Source organism: Aedes albopictus, chromosome 1 (assembly GCF_035046485.1).
Source record: "Aedes albopictus strain Foshan chromosome 1, AalbF5, whole genome shotgun sequence".
NCBI classification, from domain to species: domain Eukaryota; kingdom Metazoa; phylum Arthropoda; class Insecta; order Diptera; family Culicidae; genus Aedes; species Aedes albopictus.
This window is the reverse complement of record NC_085136.1, coordinates 338,148,719-338,167,228: the sequence shown is the minus strand read 5'-3', so window position 1 is coordinate 338,167,228 and position 18,510 is coordinate 338,148,719. Positions and strand designations below refer to the sequence as shown.

Sequence of the window (18,510 nt, the reverse complement as noted above, 5' to 3'; positions counted from 1 at the left end):
ACTCACTGGACGTAGCTCAATCAGCATCAATGTATTCTTTTCAATCAGGAAGCGGTTAGATGTGTTTAACGATGCATAGCAGCGGATAAATGCGGATTTCAATTAGCTTGTTGTTTTGGTACAGCGGTGTCGCAACCTGCTGTACCAAAACATGCTATATGAATCCTGTAGAATGTTCTAGAACTTTCTTTCATTCCATGAATAAGAACCCTGTAACAGTCGTTTATGAACAAATATTGGTTACATAGTATACATTTTGGCGCTTCTCAACGAGATGCCACACATTGATTGATTCAAAAGCTTCTAAGGAAACTTCGAGATATTCTCCTTCCAGAGGATTCTAGGATCTCCTCAGTTCATTGGAAAAACTAATATAAGTCTTAAAATTAAACACAACAACAATCACAACAACACAACAATCTTTATCTTCGAAGAAAGATAATTGTCAGAAGGATCGAAAAAATATACATTATGTTTGGAACGTGGCTAGCCACGTTGGGTCTGCTAGACATATATACAAAATCCGAGAGTTGTCTGTCCTTCTGTCACGCTTTGAAATGTTTCACAGTATGAAAGCTATCATAATCATTGCACTGTAGCATTGTACTCCGATATGCAGAGCATGCTCGATGATCTTGCCAGTCACTCCTCAGCGGCAGGCCTTACCATCAACGTCAACAAGACGAAATCGTTGATGTAAACACGGTCAACCCTTTCAGCTTTACGGTAGCTGAGCAAACAGTAGAGAATGTTGAAAGCTTCTAATATCTTGGTAGCCAAATGGCGTCTGCTAGTCATATATATAAAATCCCAGAGATAACCTTCCGTCACGCATTGAAATGTTTCATTGAAATGTTTCACACAGTATGACAGCTATACATTTCATTGCATTGTTTCATCGTTACATTGTCACATTGATGCATCGTTGCGTTGGTGCATCGTTGAATTGTTGCATTAGTGCATTGGTGTATTCTGCCGTGAATCGCATACCTGTCTCATTTGCATAGGAAATCCAGCAAAGATGGGACTGATATGCGATGCACGGCAGTATTGCTGTATCGTTTCATTGATGCCTCGGTACATCGCTGCATTGTTGCACCGTTGTATTGGTTGCATAATTGTATTAGTTGCAAAAGATTCGTAAAGCAGTGCATTGCTGTATCAATTCCGTAGAATGTTCTAGAAGTTTCTTTCATTCCATGTAAAAGAACCCTACAACAGTTGGTGATGAACAAAGACTGGTTACATAGCATACCTTCAGGCGTTTCTCAACGAGATGCCCAATGCTGAATGAAATGTTTCACACGTCAATTGATTCAAAAGCTTCTAAGGAAACTTCGAAAATTTTCCTTCCAGAAGATTCTCGGATCTTCTTGATTCGATGAAAATACTAATACATTTGAAAAGTCTTAAAATTAAACCCACAATCTTAACCTTCATAGAAAGATAATTGTCAAAAGGATCGAAACAAATATACATTATTTTTGGAACGTGGCTAGCTACGTTGGGTCTACTAGTTAAACAATAATTTCGCATCTCAAGATTCAACACCTGCTTTGATTGCATGTACTTTGGTTCTGAGACTTTTGTGTATTTATTGCACGCACACCAATGCGAGTAGTTTCAAGTGCAAGCGCGCAGCATACAAAAGCTTTCTCACGGTTCACACACACCAACACATATCGTCTCTCGCACGTTCTCACCCGAGAGAAAAACAGAAAAATTAACACAAATTCCTACAACAACTTTCAGCCCACCCCAATCCATTTGATGTGGGTACCAGAATTTTCACTGCACGGATTTTCGCAAGACTTACCGATTGATCACCATCCGTGCACCAACGCAAGTTTATCAACGAATGCGTTTTTCAACTCGCTTATCCGTTTCTTCTTGGGACAGCAATATTTACTAGTACTGGTTGTTTGCTTCGTGACTTCACCGTCGAGGAGCAGCACAACACAAACGAAGTCGTCACTCGTCCGTCCAAGTCTCAAAACTTTCTCGCACACTGCTGACCGGGCTGACTCTGACTGTGCAAATGACTCACCGAAACACAGCGAAAAACAACGTTGAGAGAGAAGATCCGAAAAGCTCTTCTGAATGTTTTTCCTGCACGCTAAGGAACATCGACACACCAAAATTGAATGACTTTATTTAGTACAAAATAATAAAAAGCTGCCTGTCTGTCTGTCTTGTCTGTCTGTCTTGTCTGTCTGTCTTGTCTGTCTTGTCTGTCTGTCTGTCTGTCTGTCTGTCTGTCTGTCTGTCTGTCTGTCTGTCTGTCTGTCTGTCTGTCTGTCTGTCTGTCTGTCTGTCTGTCTGTCTGTCTGTCTGTCTGTCTGTCTGTCTGCCTGTCTGTCTGCCTGTCTTTTTTTTTTTTTTTTTTTTTCTTCTAAACCATAGGGGGATAAATTTGCTCATCAGACACCCTAACAGGAAGGTTAGGGTAGTGTGGGGATGAGGCCGTCTTCTACAATGCCGGTAGAAGCCAGGACTACTCTCTCCTCGACCCACTAAAACACATTCCTATGGTCGCCAAACCCTACGTCTCTCCGGAACCACCAAGAAGGTATTGCTTCAGAGAGGGGCTAGTGCATATCGCACCCTCAAGGTTAGCTGCCGTAGCCTAGCAGCAACGAACATCGATGACTCGCTCTGGAGAGTCCATCACGATAGCATGCTGGCGCTTAGCCAGTTTCCCGAGTGGTCCTCGCCACTCCCTTTGTCCTCGGAAGGCGGGCAGGGTCAACCCCGCCCGCGCCCTACTGCTGAGCGGACATCAAGAACTGATGCCCACGTGCAACCCGATCTGACCTGCCCGCAAAGGAAGGGTATCACTACCCTTCAGGCCCTATCAGATGCACCCGTAGGTTGCAGACAGCAGGATCTCGCCTACCCCGACCCTTGCCGGGGACCCCTTTCCAACCGCGGGCTCAGATCCAACCCAGTAGACCGACGCCACGACAGCACCGCTACCGGGACTTCCTCTCCGCGGCCACTTAATCGCTGTAAGGGTCGATCTCGACCGCAGGGCACCGGTATGACCTACGAAGCCGACTTCAAACCCCTGGACCACCTCTTGTACTGCATCTGGACTAGCCATTCTCCGAGTCCACGCGCCACCTCCTCTGTAGCTCCCAGACGATATGGGTGATAGCCGTTGAAACGGCATTCCAGCTAATCTCATCCCTACACATTCTCTGGACCAAGTTGTCCGGAGTTGTGTCCTCCCCGCATGTGGCAAGCATGCGGTCACGCATTGTGCGAAAACGCGGGCACACGAACAACACGTGTTCCGCCGTTTCCTCTAAACCATTGCACACTGGGCATTCGGGAGAATCCGCATGCCCGAAACGGTGTAGATACTGTCGGAAGCAACCATGACCTGTAAGGACCTGTGTCAGGTGGAATGAAACTTCCCCATGGCGCCTATTAATCCAACTATCTACCCTCGGTATCAACCTATGGGTCCACCTTCCTTTGGTGGAACTGTCCCACGCGCGCTGCCATTTGACCATAGAGGCCATCCTGACAGTCTTGCGTATGCCTCTTGTGCCGCGCATTTCGAAGCACTCCATGTCCTCACTGATAAGAATGCTGATAGGCACCATACCAGTAATGACACAGAGAGCGTCGTGTGACACGGTACGGTACGCGCTTGCAACCCTCAGACACATAAGCCTGTAAGTATTGTCAGATTTCTTGAAACGTAAACACCGCGCGGTCGTTGAAATGTTTCAAAAAGGGGCTTTGCACAAAAGTTCACGCGGTCTATCGTTTTCGAAAGGAACAGCCGCACCGTAGGAAACGCCGCAATGTTATTTCCCATAAGGATGGAGTAAATAGGGAGTGAAAACCGCGGCTGTACCTTTCGGAAGCGATAGGCCGCGTGCACTTTTGTGCAAATCTCTCAATACTTTCCAGCTTCCGTCGGTAGCATTCAGTACTTAGCGCGGTACCCCACGCCGGGCCGCCATACCTAAGTATGGACGTAGCAACACTAGCCAAAAGCTTGCGCTTACTGGCGTACACCGCTGAGCTATTGGACATCATCCGGGACAGTGCCGCAATAGCTGTGGAGGCTCTTTTACAGGCATAATCGACGTGGCTACCGAAGGTAAGCTTATCGTCGATCATCACGCCCAAGTGCTTGACAGAGCGCTTCGACAGGATAGTGCATTCTCCTACACTGATCTCCGTCTGCTGTGCCGACTGCATGTTGTTAACAACCGTCACCTCTGTCTTGTGGTGAGCCAGCTCCAGTTTTCTGGACCGCATCCACGCCTCCACAACCTTGATCGAGTGGTCGGTAGTCAACTTCACCTCCTCGATCGTTTCACCGTAGACTTCGAGCGTAATATCGTCGGCAAATCCGACAATCACCACTCCCACTGGGTACTCTAACCTCAACACCTCGTCGTACATGACATTCCATAACACCGGACCCAGGATGGAATCTTGCGGGACTCCTGAGGTTATGTGAAAGCACTTCCGACCCACCTCCGTGTCGTATACTAGTACGCGATTCTGGAAGTAGCTTCCGAGAATCTTGTACAAGTACTCCGGTATCCCCAGACGCAAGAGCGCATCGGCAATAGCAGCCCAACTGGCGCTATTAAATGCATTCCTTACATCCAGAGTCACTACCCCGCAGAAGCGAATTCCCCTCCTCTTAGGCTCGAGTGCTTTCTCGGCGGTTTTTGTAACCGACAAGATAGCGTCTACGGTGGACCTCCCCTTCCGGAAGCCATACTGGTTGCTCGAGAGACCATTCACGCCCTCAGTGAACTTCAACATTCTATTGAGGATGATCTTTTCGAGCACCTTCCCCGCCGTGTCAATCAAGCATATTGGTCTATATGCCGACGGGTCTCCGGGTGGTTTCCCCGCCTTTGGCAATAGTACCAGGCTCTGCCTCTTCCAAGCTTCTGGGAAAACTCCCTCGTCCAGGCATTTCTGCATAGCAGACCTGAACATCTCGGGAGCTTCTGCAATAGCTACTTTTAAGGCCAGGTTCGGAACTCCGTCCGGACCTGGGGCCTTACCTACGCTAAGGGACTTAGCTATCCCCGCAAGTTCCACATCGGTGACCCTTTCCTCATCGCCAGCCCCAGTCCCCGGCTGTCCTACGAAAGGAGGCCAAGGACTAGGATCATGACGCGGAAAAAGTCCTCCAATGATCCCCTCCAACATCTCTGGAGATTGCTCTGTAGGAGCCATCACACCTCTCGTCTTGGCCATAACGATCCTGTAGGCATCACCCCACGGGTTCGTATTGGCACTCTGACAGAGACCCTCAAAGCAGGCCTTTTTGCTTGCTCTTATCTCGGTCTTGAGCGCGGCTTTTGCAGCGGCGAACACCACCCGCCGTTCGTTTCGCTCTTCCTCTGATCGTGCTCGCTGCATCCGCCGCCTAGCCCGTAGGCAGGCGCGGCGCAGGTCCGCAATCGCGTCGGTCCACCAGTAAGCCGGTGGCCTCCCATTACTCTCCTAGGCATGGTCGCATCACACGCACGTGAGAGCACCGCTACCAGCTCGTCGCCGTCTAAACCGAGTAAGTTTCGCTCACGGCGGAGCGCTTCCCTAAATACCTCTTCGTCGAAGTATGATGTCTTCCACCTACGAGGGCTTGGCCTTGGCCTAGCCGCCTCTTCTTCTATCCGCTGTCTGCTGTTGTTGTAGTCGATACTGTAGCGAACCGCCAGGTGGTCGCTGTGAGTGTAGCCATCATCTACTCTCCAGTTCGAACTACTTGTTAGGCCAGGACTACAAAAGGTCACGTCAATAATTGACTCCGCTCCGTTTCGACTATAGGTACTCTTGGTACCGACGTTAGCCAAGTCGACATCTAAGATGGCCAGTGTTTCTAGCAGGATCTGACCCCGCTGGTTCGTGAAACGGCTTCCCCATTCCACAGCCCAGGCATTAAAGTCACCCGCTATTACCCCCGGCCTTCGCCCTGTTAGCACGGTCGTTAAGCGGTCCAGCATTTGCGTGAACCGCTCGATCGGCCACCGCGGAGGCGCATAACAGCTACAGAAGAAGACCCCGTTTACTTTGGCGACCACGAAGCCCTCATAGGTAGTAGACACCAACTCCTGCACGGGGTATTTACCCGTCGTCCATATCGCCGCCATTTTCCTGGTCCCATCCGAGGCCCAGTTGCCGTTGCCGGCGGGTACTCGGTATGGGTCCGAAATGATGGCGATATCCGTCTCCCACTCAGAAACCGCCTGACAAAGCAGTTGCTGAGCCGCATCACAGTGGTTCAGGTTCAGCTGCGTTACCTGCACTGTGATTTGTTGCTCACTGCGGCTTTCTTAAAGGCCGGGCACCCTGGACCACCCATCGCATGTCTGTTTTTCGAGGTTTTCCCGGTACAGATCATGCAGATGGGCGGACTCGTGCAGCTTTGGGCCTTATGACCTTCAGCGCCGCATCGCCTACACAGTTTGCGCCTGTCGGGGCCTTTGCAGTCCCACGACTTGTGTCCTGGTTCCAGACACCTGAAGCAAACCTCAGGTGGCTCGTGGAATGTCAGGTGACATACACACCAGCCCACCTTAATACTCCCTACTTTAATGGACTTTTTAACGTCCGCCACAGGTAGCTGAACCAGAGCTATCTGTGTCCCTGCTGGCCCCTTCCGCAGCCTGACGGCTGTGGCGGCCACCTGAACATCGCACTGTTGCCGCAGTGCCGTGACGAGCTCTTCCGCTTCGGTGATCTCGTCTAGGTCTTTGACCTTCAGAGTCGCCTCATGCGTAAGAGCCCTCACCTCCACTCCATCACCAAGGACCTCTTCTGCCAGCCTCTTGTAGGCGGCGCCCTTGTGATCCTTCTCGCGCTTAAGCTCCAGGATCATTTCGCCCGTACGAGTACGCCTGATACTGCGTACGTCGGCTCCAAGACCCTCGAGCTTGGCGTCGCACCTCATCGCCTTCAAGACGTCCGAGTATTTCGACTGTTCGGTCTTGATGACGATAGCGTCACCTTTTTCGCGCCTGGCACCTGCCTTCCTACGCCTTGGCTTGGCGACCTGCACTTCTGCCTGCGGATTCCCCTTCTTCTTCCTCTTCCGCTCTACCTTTGTCCAAGGAGGGTCCTCTCCTTGGATCACCCTGCTCTGTGGCTGCTGAGGGCCCACCATTGGTCGCAACCCCTTGTTCCCATCATTCCGGGACGGGCCGGCCTTTTCAGGCCCACCCTTCCCAGCTTTCCGGGAACCCTGGCTGGGGTCCAACTTTCCAGCGTTACCACCGGCTTTCGGGGTTATTATACGCCTGGCCTTGCGGGCGCCGCCAGACAGCTCCTCACCTGACGGCTGCCTCGCCCGCTTCTGCGAATGCTTGTCGCTTTTGTCGCGAGCATTCGCTTCCACTTTCTTCGGACTACCCGCGAAGGAGAAGGCCTCCGTTTGTGTAAACTTAGACGCTTTCTCCTTTGCGGGTTCCGCCGCTGCTGCAGCCAGCAACGCGACCGCGTGCTCCTGCTTGGCCTCATCGACAGTCGCTCTAAGCCGAAGCAAGGCCGTTTTCAGGTCCTTGCTTATATTCGACTTAGTTGTCGCGAACTCGATAATTTTGCCAAGCTGCTGCTCAGCTACCTCCAATGCGGGCCGTCCTTTTCCTGCAACTTGGCTGATGGCCCTCAGCAACCATGCTCCGTCCATGACCTCCGCCGGCTGGCTTGCCGTGGAGTGGACAGGAGCTCCCACGCTCGAGCTGCGTAAGCAGCTTCCAGCACCTGACTCCTCGCTTCTCCTTGTTGGAGACCGCATCAACCCGCTTCTTGCGAAGGGGTTGATCGCACCACTACTACCTGCTACACCTTGTTTTTGAATTTGTTTGTTAGTACTCATATTTAATTCCCACGAGTCGCACGAGAAAGAATGTCCACCACGCCAGAGCTCTGCATTAACGCGGTAAGGGACAGCTTACTGTGGGGGGTGCCCAGGTGCCCCACAGGCTCCGTTAAAGATCGAGCATCTTTTTCACCCCCTCGATCACTCATTCCTCGGCACGGGTCGCTTGACACCTTGAATTGGGGTTAGTAGTCCTATTCTTAGCCGGCAACTATGCGGCTGACTCGCAAGCGGGGGGGTGCGTCAGGCCCCAGGACATCCGTCCCTGCTGCCCCAAATTCTGTCTGTCCGTCCCTGTCTGCCTGTCTGTCTGTCTGTCTGTCTGTCTGTCTGTCTTAGCTTGGTGTGAGACCTCTACGGTCTCTGGAACGGAGGGCTGTCATACAGATGACTTTGCGGGGAACGCCCTATAGAGCTGTATGTCAAAAACAGGGGGATGACGAAGGGCCAGAATCATCTACCCAGCATTCAATTCAACATGGCGTCCAATGTTTTGTTTTGATTGCTTAATTCATGGAAAAAATGCGCTGGAAACATCGACGCTGCTTCGCTGCTACATATAATATCGTGCAAAGTGATAAAGAAAGAGAAACAATAATCAAAAACAACGATTTCGTTTAAAATGCGTAATTTCTGAAATAAGCACTAGCAACACACGAGACACACACCCGAAAATCAGGAGCAAGTTAGGGTAAACCGACCAGAAAGTGGGTACCAAAACGCGCCGTACCAAAAATGATGATGGGTGGAGCGGCGATGTACCGAGTTTGACAGTCGTGTAACCCCACTGGTCAAAAACACAGTACGACGTTTGTCGGGACAGCTACTATATTGCAGACTACATCTAAAATTGGACAAAATCAAAATGCATCAAAAACTTTTTTGTCGTTCGTTTGCATCGAAAATCACCATAGAGCGGTCTTCCAGTGTACTGTACTAAATTCGACTCTGCCCGTATCGAAAGCTCGCCCTTTGACAGCTCTTTGTTTTTCCACGACTTCGGTTTGTGTGAAGTTCCCACAGTTTCGATGTGTGCGCGGTGCTTGCGATCGATTTTTCCTCTCTCACAGCCTGCAGTTTCTTTTCAGAATACGACCCCGTGTCGATCGGACGGACACGCAAAATACCTAGAAGGCGTAGCTGCTACTGCTGCTGATACAGTGGAGACGAAGAAATTTTCAATAGTTCAAACATCCTAAAATTCCCGTAATATTGCGTCGCGTTCCAAGTGCGTATTTGCTGTCCAGTGTGTTGTGCGTCCGCGGGTTGGGGAAGGAAGTGATAAGATTCGACTCCGACACATTCGTGTGGAATCACGTAATCTGAAGCGAAAATTGGTGTTATTTTCTATCGGGCAGCCAATGGCCTCCTACGAGTAGCGGATCATTATTTTCCTGCTCAGCTCGACTGCACTTCCGTCGTCAGCGCAGCGAACGCATCAACAACTGAGGCAAAACAGGTCTTTGTCTCCGTCTGGAGGAGTCGCAAAACTTCTTGTTAGTAGTGTTGCTTCAATTGTGTTTCCGCTATTTTCAGTGAACCGAGTTTGAAAAAGGACAAAGTCCCGAAATCTCACAGTGCAAAAAAGTGAAACCCCAAATTGGGGCCAGCAAAGTTGTTGTTGTTGTTGTTGGCGAGAGTAGTGAGAGAAGTGCTACCAGCATAGTGGTGAAACTACGCCTGCAAGCAGCTGAGGAGCAGAGGAGTAGCAGCTGAGCAAAACAGTTGTACATTGTGCAATTTTTCCACCAGCAACCAGCAGCAGCACTTCGGGCTCTCGCGCACAGCACAGCACACACAAAGCAGCTAAGCAGCAGATATCAAAGGTAGGTACCTAGCAACAAACTGATTGATTTCATGACTGCCTTGATTGGTCCAATTGGCACTTTGGATGTGCGTTCATCGAAGTGGTCGAGGAAGTGATAAGTAAAATAATGATTGGCTTCTCCGTGTGGCCTACCATGATTGTGGTCTTTTTTGGGCATTTGCACCACTTTTCTATAAGCATAGGGGTAAGGGGAAGTATGTGAACATTTCACCTAGGTACAAAGAGTATGACTCGATTTGGTTTTATTTATGTCTACTGCAATCTATTACTACCTATTCGTAGTTTATACTTGCATGTACCTTCGCTTTAGCTGCAGTGGTGGCGTTGTGCTTTGGTTCATTGAGGCGAAATAGTAATGCTAAATCAAACAAAACAAAAAACGAATCGATATATCAACTAGTATGGCAGCTGCTCCTTTGAAGTTATTCTTATACTGATTACATGCTGGTGTTACAGAAGGACTTTTTGCAAAAATGTATACTTGAACTCCTCTAGGGATGTATCGAAAACATTCTGTAGAGTGTAGATATTTCTCCAAAAAATCCTCCTAGCATTACTTTGTGCATTTATCCAATAATTTATCCAGGGATTCTTTCTGGAATTCAGTCAGGAATTTTCAGGGATTTTCAAGAAATTCTGCCGGGGATTTATCCAAGGATACCTCTAGGAAATTCTTTACGAAAAAAATATGGATGCCTTCAGTTATTTCTCAAGGAGTTACTCAAGCAATTTCCCTATCAACCAGATTCTGATTTTCTTCATAGTTCTTTATCTGTCGATAGTGATCGCCATCGTTTCAAAACAAATCGATATCGATCGACATCGAAAATCTCTCACTGGTTGACCGGGTTATCCAGGAATTCCTTTAGGAATTTCTCTAAGATTCTTCCATAGATTTCCCTATAGGGCTTCCTCTGTAGATTTCCCGGAGGTTCATATTGGTATTCCTACAGGAATATTGCTTGGTATTGCTTCTGGGATTTCTCTTGTGGTTTCTTCCGGAATCCCTGCAGAGATTCTCTCAGAAATTCTTAGTGATAACTCTAATGCAGAATTTCTCAAGCTGGGATTCTTCCAGGTTTACCCCTAGAACTTTTTTTTTTTAAATTACTCAGTGAATTTCTCCAATAATTTTATGTGGAATCCAAACAGTGATTTCATCAGAAATTTCAATAGGAATCCCTCCTATGGTTTTTTAGGAATTTCTCCTGCAATTTATCCATGAATTCCTTTAGGGATGCCAGTAGGGATTTCGTCGGGTATTGCACAAGGGATTTCTCCAGAAATTACTCTCGAGAGATTCATCCGAGGACTCCTCTAAACTCACAGAAATTAATTACGGGATTCTTTCAGGAATTCCTGTAGGATTTTGTTCTGTAATTCTTCGAGTACTTTCTCCGGTCTTGGTTTTCTTCAGTCATTCCTTCTAGCGATTCTATATTGTATTCCTCCAGATCCCTTAATGGATTTCTTCTGGGAAATCGTCAGGAAATAATTCAGAAGTTCCTTTAGGTGAATCATGAGTCAAGTCTTTCGGAAATAAATTTCTCTAGGAAAGAGAAGTCTTGGATCTTGGAAAACAATCTGAGGATTTCTCCAGCAACTCCTGAAGGGAACCCTTCAGAAGAAACTAAGGATTCCCAAAAAATCCTAAAAAAATCCCATCAGTTCTGGAAGTATCCCTCGAGGAAGAATTGGATGATTTCTTGAAAAAAAATATACAGGATTCCTAAAAGGAATTTCTTAAAGTTTCCTACTAGGAACTTCTAGAGGATTGTCAGAAATAACTTCCCGGCGATTTCTATACGGATATCTGAGAAAAGAATTCCTGGAAGATTACCAGACTAAACTTCGGGGACATTCCCCGGAAACGCAGTAAGAGTCGGGGAGGATTATTATCATGTATTATATTACAGTCGACCTTCGTTCGTTGGGCCACGTTTAGGTGGGCTTCGTGTCAACTGGGCGCCCGTTAGGTGGGCCAAAGCCCAGTTAAAACGAAGTCAAACGTCACTTTTTTATGCGAAGCACGTTTTGTCAAGGTTTGTAGCCCTGAATCATTATTGTTATTATTTGACAGCTGAAAACTCAGCCCACCTTAGTGAAAGTCTTTCACTAACTGGGCTAAGGGCTTAGTGCAACGAAACTTGACTGTAGATATCTTTATTAACGAGATTTTCAGCCCAATGCTGGTTCATCCAGTAATCATGGGAAATAACAAAGATTAAAGATAGAATCCTCTTGGATGGATTTCAGAAAGTAATGTTGGAAGAATTCCCGTAGGAAATTCTAAACAAACGGAGAAACTTCTATATTTGAAAAGTAAAAACTTGGTGAATGGTGGTAAAAACTTGGTGGTGGAGGAATTCCAACAGGATGTCTAGGTTAAATCCCAGAATGATTGTCTTAGCCCACCTTGTACATTGCGGCCATTCTAGACCCAAACCGTACACTACGCCAGCGATGTGTTCCCAACATAATGCATAAGGAAGGTTAATAAATTCCAATTCCTGGTGGAATATAAGGGATCCCCAAACAAACTCCAGGAGAAATGTGAAAAAAGACATCTGGGTTGATCCGAGAAGGAAGTTCTGAAGAAATCATAAGGGGCAGAACTGCCCATAATCGCATAGTTGACGTAAGCGCCACTGTAGTTTTCAATACACTTTTGAAATTTTAACAATTATTAATGAAAAGTTCATGATTTTTTTCATGTTGATATCTAGCTAGTAATTAGATATTGTGCTCTATTGAATAAAACTGGTCACAATTATGCACATTTGATAGATATTAGCTTGTGAATGCTGGCATTGTCAATGGTGGTGACGTCAATTATGCGATCATAGGCAGAGAACCTCTTTTCTCAAAAGATTCTCATCTAATTCCAAAAGATAAACAAACGGCATGGTACAAGGTAACCTAGAAGAATTCTGGAGGAACTTCTTGTGGAATCCAATATTCTGGAGAAGTTACAAGTGATTGCTTAGAAAAATTCCTGGAGATATCCTAAAGGTATCCAAGACGAATTTTTAATAGGACTCTGTGAAGATGTAGCTCGAGGATAAATGCCTTCCGGAAGAAAATAAACATATCCTTTCTTTGTTAGGATATCGAAATTACGTTCCTGGAGATTAATTGGGTTCTTGAATTTTGAAAAATGTATTGATTTATTGATTTCATACGAAAGAGCACCCTTTTCTGAGCCACTATGATTTTTTTTCAGATTTTTAGAACTTTATTTTGGTACACAAAATCAATTTCAATGATTTTTTTTGAAATCACCTTTTGACAGCTGGGCAACTGCTTGACAGCTCCGCCCAGTACAAAATGCGACGAGGGGTGTTTCGGCAAATCGCTCCCATACAAACTTCAAATCGATTTTTAAATGGGTTCCCGGTCGCCAAAATTCATGAAAATTTGGATTTCGGCTCAGTTTGGCATGCAGATTCAGAATATGAAGTTATCTCAACACTGCTAAAGAAGCCAATTATTCCTGGAAGTATGTCATATTTTAAAACGTCGATCTCCGGAACTGTAATAAGTGTCATTCTTGCGTTCAACAAAAATAAATTTCCAAAAATGTGGTAAAAACCTTTTGTCGGCGTCACAGTCAGAAAACTATTATTTGAACTGTGCAACCAAGATATGCTAAAAGACATAAAAAAAAAACAATTAAATTTCATACTCATAGTAAACTGCATATTTTTACATTTTGAATGTGTTTTACAGTAAAACTTCCAATTCATATGAAAATGGTGCAAAATATTTTGTCAAAGAAAATTATTCCGTTTTTATCACTATTCCGTTTTTGTCAAGATTTGTAAATACTTGCGAAATATTTGTTACGTCTAATGGGACCTTAAGGGGCTGTAATTTTTCTTAAATTACATATCCGATAATATAGAACTACAGCTGGAAATGCTCAATGCTAGCTGGGAAGCAGGTTGTTGAGGTGATCGGATTGTCAGAGCTAATTCATTTTCAGAGTTCCATGTTTCCAATTGATAAACCCTGCTGGAGTAGCCTTGGTAGTTGCTATCCGTTTTTTTTTTGTTTCGATAAGATTGTCACCAATCTCTGCGAATCTCTATTTTGAACGATTAGAGAATGGTAATTTTGCTATTCTCCTTGAAGTGAACGCAACGATATGTGATGTCCGGAACCGCGCCAATAAATAAGTGATACGAGAAAACCGTACGCCAATTGCGCGTTGCTTATCATTTCACACAGTTCAAGTGATTTATTGCGGTAGGCGTGTTTTGCTGTGGTTGAAGCAACGGTTTTATTTCTAAATGAGCAAATTATCTATGTTTCATAAAAATGAATTTTACTGGATTAGTTTGTGAAAAAACGCCTGGACGTATTTTTTCACCTTTTCAAGGAGCATGGTAAATTTCTCTTCTTTTTCTTATTCTTCTTCTCTATGGCTCTACAATCCCACTCTGGAAATTGGCCTGCCTCTCTTCAACTTAGTGTTCTTTGATCATTTCCACAGTTATTAGTTAAAAGGATTTCTTTGCCTGCCATTGCATGAATTTGTATATTGTGAGGCAAGCACAATGATACACTGTGCCCAGGAAGTCGAGAAAATTTTCCCGATTAGAACGGGAATCGAAACCGCCGTCTCCGGATTGGCGATCCATAGCCTTAACCACTAGGCTAACCGAATAACCCATGGTAAATTCGTCCCCTTAATGCTAGAACTAGGTAACTAATTTTGCGAAATCGCAAGAAATTTGTTTATATCTGAACGTACACTTCAATAAACACAAGTTTGTCAATTGAAAACTCGAAAACACATATGAATTCAACTTTTAAGACCAACAAAGATTATGTTTTATACCAGGATAAGTTTTACCAGCCATTTTCATCCGCATTTTCCAAAACGAGTTACCTAGTTCTAGCATTAAGGGGGCGAATTCCTCTTCATATTTTATATCCAATAATGTACATATGTAGTTAAAATTAAATTTTGACATAATTGTTCTAGTGACTATCCCGGCGCAAACATGTGCCAGGTTATGAAAAGCCCATAGCATTATCTTATAAAAACGGATTAAGCGATAGGGATAAGCTATACTTCGAATGCACACTGACTGGTATATACTAAGCACAGACAAACAGACGTAACTCTTAGAGGAAATTCATCAAAAACTTTTGCCCGGTGTCTTTTTCATGAGCACACTGCCACCTGTTGGTAGAACCGCGCGCGACACTGTCGGCCATGATGGATTTCGATTTGACGTTTCGCTGACACGCACACTACTACACAAATTGCCTGTAATTTTCGTTTGCATCATTCAGCAACGTGTACACTTGCAAACGTCAAAGCGATCGAACACTAGCGCATCTGGTGGAACGATCGCGCAAATCAAATGAAATTTGAATTGATCGTTAAATGCATGTGCCAAGCCGTTTTGACGAGTGTTACGTCTGTTTGTCTGTGTACTAAGCTTACCAAGCCTTCCGTGACCAAACCAAACAACGTGACCACGTTATCTTGTTTCACTCTTGTGTTTGATTTTTGCTGCTCTTCCTGTAAGCTTGTAAACTTTTCATGTGTTTACTAACGTAACGTAGCTAGGCTGTACTGACGTCGAGTAGTAATGTTTTTCCCCCTTGGGGCTTACTTTTCTCCACTAGGACAAAGTCTGGCTGTAATAGGGCACAGTTACATTTACATTTTGAAACTTTTGTACCCTGCCGTAGATGCCCTGAGGTTATCAATTCAGCTTGTCAAATCAATCATACGTTATTTGAAAAAAGTAAATGATCATTCTACGTGGATGCTGTACCTAACAATTTAGTTGACTGCATTTTTTCTCGATGTTTGCATCCTATCGAAAACAGATTTTGCAAAATTAGTGCTACCTACAATTGTGACCACTCATAACAGTTTACTGGACCACTATGCAACGCAAGGAACTTCATCCATATGGCGAAAGCAGTGCACAGTGATGCGATTCCATACAAAAGGTGACAAAAAGTCTTCATTTGAGTATCGTATGCTCGAATAATTCTGGCGTTCGATTTGAATAGGTCGTACGTTTGCTTGTGATTCCTATGTAGATTCGACCTATTCAAATCGAACGCCAGAATTGATTGTGGACTGGTTTCATGTCTTAGTCAAATCTGGATCCGTCCTTCTTAATTTTTATACTGAACCTCAGAAACGGTCATATCCAAGAGTGTTCCGGGACTCTGATTTCTCCGAGAAAGAGGACAATCACCTATTGTTGCCACCTACCTTGCGATACCCCAAACTTCATGATTTTGCTAAGCAAGAACGCTGAAAGTTGTTTAGAGACTATTTGGCCACATTGACCAGGCCCAGTGGTATTTTGAGTAACCTACCTCCCTCGTGGAGTAGGACAAAGCATGTCTTCCTTTATGATTCGCAAAAAATATCTATTCGATGTAAACTTTTAACTCCAACAGCGAAAACTGTTGATAACAATTAAGGATTGCTTGGGAACTAATGGATTTGGCCATCTGACATAATCTCGGAAGGAATCAGGTACATACTGTTTTCTGGAATTGCAATTTTTATTGCATTTGTTGGAGGAACTTTCGCACTCTGGTATCTTGGAAGAATTTGTTTTGAACACTTAATTTTTACTAATGTGTTTAATCTATCTAAGAATAAGATAGAAATCAGAGTAATAAGTTTTGTACCTTTTCATTCGAAGAGGGTATTCTGTTTCGAGGGTTCGAAAAGTCGGTACAAGATAGAAATTAGCTTTTTTCTGTTCTCTGCAAAATAAAAAAATGCATTGTTGAGAACTTTGCCGAACTAACTATTGCCTTATTTGCTGAATTGTGATAGTTATATTTTTATGGAGGACCGCTGAAAAACTTGTTAGATATAGCTTCGTTTTAGAAGGTATTTCGGAAAATTTAGTGTTCTACAAAGTTGTGATAAAATATATCTTCTTTTGCTGTTTCTTCATCTAGACATAACGCCCCAACTAGAGTAGAGATTGTTTCTCAATTTCCAAGCATACTTAAAAATATTTCAAGGAATTACAGCCGGAGGAATTTCGGAGGCAAACCTTGAACTCCTTCAAGTTCTTGCTGGAATTTGCAAATATTCCTCCAAAAAGTTTTGGTGAAATCTAGAATTTTTAGGATTTATCCAGAAGTTTCTGCTGGGATCTATCCAGAAATTGCTTTTTACTCTTTAACATTATACAAGTATTCCTCTAGTAATTCTTCTTTCTGGAGGAATCATTTGTGTTGATCGGCCTCCAGTAATATATCCAAGGATTTTTCCTGAAATTCTAGCTGTGATTTCTCCAGAAATAGTTCTAGATATTTGTTTTCTGGAACTCCTACCGTCCTCTCTCCTCTCTCCTCTTCTTGGCGTAACGTCCTCACTGGGACAAAGCCTGCTTCTCAGCTTAGTGTTCTATGAGCACTTCCACAGTTATTAACTGAGAGCTTCCTCTGCCAATGACCATTTTGCATGTGTATATCGTGTGGCAGGCACGAAGATACTCTATGCCCAAGGAAGTCAAGGAAATTTCCTTTACGAAAAGATCCTGGACCGACCGGGAATCGAACCCGTCACCCTCAGCATGGTCATGCTGAATACCCGTGCGTTAACCGCCTTGGCTATATGGAAACTCCTACCGTGCCATGCCCTAATACCGTGACCTTAGGATGCTCTTCACTTCAAAGAGCCCTGTAAAAATAAATAATCTATGATTCCTGCTTTTTCAAACGCTATATTATTGCTTATTGGGTGTATTATGTATAATAAATATGATTAATGGAATTCCAAATGTTTAATCCATTGTTAAAATCAAAATTGTAAAACATAGCATTGTTCCTAATACCGTGTATTAATCATCACTATATCAATCATACTAAGTTCAAACTCAAAAGAACCTATGCGTCAAACGTAGCCTAGAGGTTCGTGCAATTGATTCATAAAGTAAAAAGTATCAATAATATTTTAAGTTTGCAAGTTTTAGCCGAAACACGGTATTTGGAACACTAAAGGAACCATGCCCCAATACCGTGTATTGTTACTTTGCACTCACATTGTGTACATATTTTTAATTGCTTGTTTTTGTAAGTATGTGCCAAATTTATCACGCCTAACTTGAGAAGGTTCGATATGCTAATGATTGAACTAGTTACTCAGTTAAAAAAATAATACACTTAGTAAAATATTTGAGTTTTTTGTCAAATACACGGTATTAGGAGGCACACGGTATTAGGGCATGGCACGGTAGAGGAATCCCTGGAGATAACCCTAAATGAACCACAGGAGGATGTTTTGAGGAATCTCACGAGGGGTCTGTAGTGTTTACCTAATGGTTGTGTACATATGATATCTACCTACATGGAATACTATTCATGACAGTACCTAAATGTCTAGGTATGATTCATTATGTTTACCTAAGGTAGTATAAATACTGGTGGTCATTGGACCACAGAGCAGATACTGCACAAGCCTTGGATTAGAGATGTTTAATATTTTTATTTTGAAGGATATAAAAGAATCCCAAAAGGAATTCCTGGATAACTTTTTGAAAAAATCTCTGTGCGAATCCCAATATGCATTCCTGATGACTTCCGAGCAGACTTCTTTAGAAATTCTTGTAATTCATCCAGGAATGCTCCTAGAGATTTCTTCAGAAAATCTTACCGTTATTTAACCTTCCTTTTGCATCATGCAGCCCGCTGACGTAATGTACGGTTTAGGTTAAAAATGACCCTAATACCAAAGGAGGGTAACAAGAATTGCTAAGGTTAATTTTCCAATAATCTCTTCAGAAATACCTCTATAGCTGTATTTACTCCAGGAATT

At 44.4% G+C, this 18,510-nt stretch overlaps 1 protein-coding gene across 3 annotated transcripts in view; it reads left to right on the top strand.

The window, feature by feature from the left end:
- The first annotated feature begins 8,882 nt into the window (after positions 1–8,882).
- The window catches only part of LOC109405207 (adiponectin receptor protein), a 37,316-nt gene continuing 27,688 nt past the window's right edge, over positions 8,883–18,510 (top strand). The window contains exons 1-2 of one of the 3 annotated variants that reach the window (XM_019678223.3): positions 8,883–9,092; positions 9,401–9,690. The gene's annotated coding sequence lies outside the window, so the exon portion shown is untranslated. Of the gene's footprint in view, positions 9,324–9,400; positions 9,691–18,510 lie in introns of all 3 variants that reach the window. The other 2 variants (XM_019678222.3, XM_019686499.3) reach the window with 2 other exon arrangements.